The sequence below is a fragment of the Penaeus monodon genome, chromosome 7, assembly GCF_015228065.2.
Source record: "Penaeus monodon isolate SGIC_2016 chromosome 7, NSTDA_Pmon_1, whole genome shotgun sequence".
Lineage (NCBI taxonomy): Eukaryota > Metazoa > Arthropoda > Malacostraca > Decapoda > Penaeidae > Penaeus > Penaeus monodon.
In genome coordinates this window covers 1006150-1011149 of record NC_051392.1, presented here as the reverse complement: position 1 = coordinate 1011149, position 5000 = coordinate 1006150, and the positions used below count along the sequence as shown (strand labels likewise).

General features: G+C 37.1%; 1 protein-coding gene across 1 annotated transcript in view; it reads right to left on the bottom strand.

Annotated features, from left to right (window-relative positions):
• Window positions 1–118, bottom strand: part of LOC119574941 (translation initiation factor IF-2-like) — a 1813-nt gene extending 1695 nt beyond the window's left edge. Inside the window, exon 1 of the mRNA XM_037922228.1 lies at window positions 1–118. This exon is cut by the window's left edge and continues 12 nt beyond it. The gene's annotated coding sequence lies outside the window, so the exon portion shown is untranslated.
• Between the last annotated feature and the right edge of the window lie 4882 nt (window positions 119–5000).

Below are 5000 nucleotides of genomic sequence, written 5' to 3'. Positions count from 1 at the left end.
CTCGTAAACAAGGGTACGTATGCAGCCACTGTCGCTGTTCTTATGTTGATGGGTGTAGGTATTCCTCGCAAGATGCGTTGTGATACTGACACGACACGTCCTCTGCCACATTATAAACGTGGGCTGCGTGGCGCAAGGTGCCGTGTGTGATTTTGTAACATTTTCTTTCATCGCTTTCTTTTTATTCCTTCCTTGTACTTCTCGAAAACGAAAACGTTCTCCTACACCACCACCATTATTCTTACAAAATCTCCATAGAAACAGAGGAAACAAAAACAAGAAGGGAGACCGAAAAGAAAAAAGAAACTATTCACAAGAAACGAGAACGTGGCGCCATCGCCTAAATGTCCTCGTTGGCAACTCGCCTGAGAATCGTTGTGACACCTCTCACGTTTTTCTCAGTTGCGTAACGTGTGTCAAACGCGAAGCAACCATTCACTTTCCGGGAGAACGAGAAAATTTCATTCCTGTCGTTGTTTTTTTATGATTGACCTTAACCGAGCACATTTTTATTTTATTAATATTTTTTATTGATATTTTCGGGAGTTAAGCGGATTCTGTTCCTGATCGTTTTTTTTATGACCGACCTTAACCGAGGGACTGAAAGTATCTGATTTATTTTTATTTGTTTATTTATTTATTATTATTATTTTTATGGACCTTTCCGAGAACTAAGCGGATTCTGTTCCTGATCGTTTTCTTCTTCTTCTTCTTCTTTCTTTCTTTCTTTCTTTCTTTCTTTCTTTCTTCCTTTTTTCTTGTACATTCATACCCGGCTATCTCTCAGCTTACGTTTATTTGGGTTAATAGGATGAAGGAATTTTACACATCACGACCTATGCCACTGCCATTGCCACGGACATTGCCGTCTGTTGGGGAGTATTGACAAGCCGTTTTGCTTCTTCTTCTTCTTCTTCTTCTTCGTCACGTGGTCTTGAGGCAACATTTTTTCCGGAGACGCCCTTGCTGATTCACAGGAAGAACGTTGAGGATACGTGACCTTAGGAACAAGCAAGGGTCCCTGCGTGGTTCACAGGGCTCTCACGGCGCAGAATTTTCCTGAGTTACGAGAATGGAAGGTTACTTCATTTTCGTGAGGTGGGGGTAATTTTTTTAAGGCAATAAGAGATGTAAGGAAGGGTGTGATTAATAAATTACTTTCATTATTGTTACGTATCCTGATTTTTTTCTTTCTTTCTTTTTTTTTTGCGTGTGTTCTACCTGTATGTGTGTTCTACCTGTTCTTTCTACCTGTTTTGTGTGTGTGTGTGTGTTCTATCTGTTCTTTATTTTTCGTCTACTTGTTCTCTCGTCCCCTTGTGTAAAATACTCATCTGAGAGGAAGTCATGGTCGTCAAATTCATATACGAACCTTGAGAAACACGAACAACGCAGTATATTCAGGCCACGCACAGTCCCGTATAAAACAAACTTGGCATTTTTTATCACAACACGATACTTAAGAAAAAAACAAATTTGAAAATTACCTGATATATAGCCCTATACTCTATGAATCATATTATTAAAATCAAATTATCTATAAGGAAGATTTAGGATCAAGGTAGGAAGTTGTTGCATGTTGCAGCAAGGGGTTGCCGCAACGAGGTGCAACGCCTCACAAGGACAGGCTTCTTCAGGATTTCGTAATATCATCTACGCTGTTGCTCTGGTTGTTTCATGCCATGGTCTGTGTGTTGATTGTTGGCTTTGTACCCCGTAACGATTTTGTATGGAAGATTACGATGGAGGTTTGGTGACTGTAAAACGTTTGTCTGTTTAAGCGTTAAGGCGAACAGTAATTTGAAAGTGATGATGATGATGATAATAATAATAATAATAATAATAATAATAATAATAACAATAATGATAATAATAGTAATAATAATAATAGTAATAATGATAATAATAATGATGATTATGATGATAAAAATGATAATAACAATAATAATAATAATAATAACAACAACAACAACAACAACAGTAATAATAATCTTTATTACTTTCTCAATTCTCTTATTTTCTTTTTCTTTTTTTGTGTGTGTGTGTGTGTTTTTGTATCTGTTTTCTTGTCTTTATTTCCGTCTCTATGTATAACTCCGGATATTTTTTTTTCCTAATTGTTAACAAAAGCTAAATTTAGAAATCCCTTTCTTTGAATAGGTTAAAATAAATCAGAGAAAAAATCACGTGGTCTCGATTTTTATTTCCGATCAACAATTTTCGTAACGAAATGACCGACACGAAATTACTCATTTTGAATTTCGTCTTTAAGTTAAACGTTGTATAGATAATTGTTTATTTGATGTTACTGTTTTTTTTCTTGTTGTTAACCTTATTTTATTTTATTTTATTATTATTATTATTATTATTATTATTATTATTATTTTTATCATTATTATTTCTTTTCAATCTACTTTTTTTTTTTTTTTTTTTTTTTTTGTAAATATATTATCTATCTCCTCAGTAAAGTTATTCACAGGATGAAATTATTATTAAATTTTGAAATTCCCGCTTTCCTCTTCCTCACTCCATGGAATCAGTAATCTTATTTTACCTCGAAAATTTAAGATCATCTACATTTTTATTTGCTTGAATTAATATTATCCATCTGCTCATTAAAATACTCATGCTATGATATGAACCCTGTGACATTACAGATGCTCATGCAAGTGAAATTAACCCTGTGAATTTAATGATAGCTCGGTGAAATTAATCCTATGAAATTAAAGACGCTCGTCTGGTGAAATTAAAACTGTGATATTAAAGATAACTAAGTGAAATTAACTCTCTGAATACGAGCATACTCATGCGGTGAAATTAATCCTATGAAGACACTCGTGTGGTGAAATTAACACTGATATTAAAAATAACTCTCTGAATACGAGCATACTCATGCGGTGAAATTAATCCTATGAAGACGCTCGTGTGGTGAAATTAACACTGTGATATTAAAGATAACTAAGTGAAATTAACACTCTGAATATGAGCATACTCATACGGTGAAATTAATCATATGACGCTAAAGATACTTGTAATACTAAAAGATGACTTGCTAAAATTAACCCCGTGACAATAACGATACTTATGCGGTGAAATTAACCCTGCAACATTTTAAACAACCCCCCCCCCCCCGCCCTCCTCTTACCTCAATGTTAAAATCGATCTCATTCCTCCTCTGTAAAATCTCTCTTCTTCCTTTCTCTCTCCTCCCCTTCGGTGACAATAACCTCCCTCCTCTCTCCCTGAACAAGTGAACGTCGCCGTTTCCCACAAATATAAAGGGAGCCGAGTCAGTTCTGTGTTCAGGGCGCGGTCAGGAGGGAGGGAGGGAGGGAGGGAGGGAGGGAGGGAGGGAGGGAGGGAGGGAGGGAGGGAGGGAGGGAGGGAGGGAGGGAGGGAGGGAGGGAGGGAGGGAGGGAGGGAGGGAGGGAGGGGGAGGGAGGGATGGGAGGGAGGGAGGAGGAGGGAGGAGGAGAAGGGAGGGAGGAGGGAAGCGAGGGAGGGAGGAGGAGAGGAGAAGAGGAAAGGAGGGAGGGAGGGAGGAGGGAGGAAAGAGGGAGGAGGGAGAGGAGGGAGGGAGAGCGAGGAGAGGGAGGGAGGAGGGAGGAGGAGAAAGAGGGAGGGAGAGGAGAGAGGAGGGAGGGATGGAGGGAGAGAAAGAGGGGAGGAGGATGGAAAGATGAGAAGAACAATGATAGAAGATAAAAAAGAAATAAAAATAGACTGATGAATTGATAAGATCGATGGATAAGATAAAAAATGTAACAAATAAACAAACAGACAAAAATAAGACTAAGTAAACGGAAATAAAAACAAATAAACATAAAAAAGAAAAAAAAGTTTGATTTGATACAAATACCATATCATATATATTTTTTAAATGATTAAATACATTTATTCATACACATAAAAAAAAAAAAAAAAAAAAATATATATATATATATATATAGATAGATAGATAGATAGATAGATAGATAGATAGATAGATGAATGAATTGACTGAAAAATAATACGTATATAACTACATAAAAGTAAAAATAAATAAATAGAAAAATGAGAATAATCAGAAAAAAAAAATTGGATTGATACAATAAAGAAATTAATTAACGAAACCCGTTCCTCCGTGGAATGAACCCCAAACGCTAATTAACTCTGTTTTAATAATTTTCCTCCTTCCCCGCTTGCTCTTCCTAGCGACGTTGGCTGGAAACGTTCCCTTCCTCTAAGTTCAAACGCAGTTGCTAAGGGGGATGCAGGATATGGTAGAAAAGGGAGGGAGGGAAGGAGAGGTAGACAGATAGATAGATAGATAGATAGATAGAAAGAGAGAGAGAGAGAGAGAGAGAGAGAGAGAGAGAGAGAGAGAGAGAGAGAGAGAGAGAGAGAGAGAGAGAGAGAGAGAGAGAGAGATTAAGTCAAACAAAACAAACGTATTTAAACATCCTACAGGAAGTTTGCAATTACAGTTAAGAAGTGGCAGGAGAACAGTAGGAAAATATTGAAGGGACTGTCTGTTATAAAGTTAAGTAGAGAGAATGGTATTTTCCAATATGTTTTTTTGCAGTTTCACTACCGCGTCACGCAAGGAAGTCCCTGATAAGAGGAGGGAAACGAGGGATGAGGATAAGGATAAGATAATAGGTGTGAGGAGAATTAAGAAAATGGGGGGGGGGGGTAATGATTGTCACGAAGGTTAATGTGGAACTACACACACATAGACACACTCACACTCACACTCACACACACACTCACACTCACTCACACTCACACACACACACACACACACACACACACACACACAAATACACACACTCACATGTGTATGTATGTATATATATGTATATATACATATATATATATATATAATATATATATATATATATATATATATATAAACACGCACGCACGCACATTCACACACACACTTCCGCATCCACACACAGATACACACACATAATACACACACACACACATACGCACACAAACAGTTTAATGAGGAG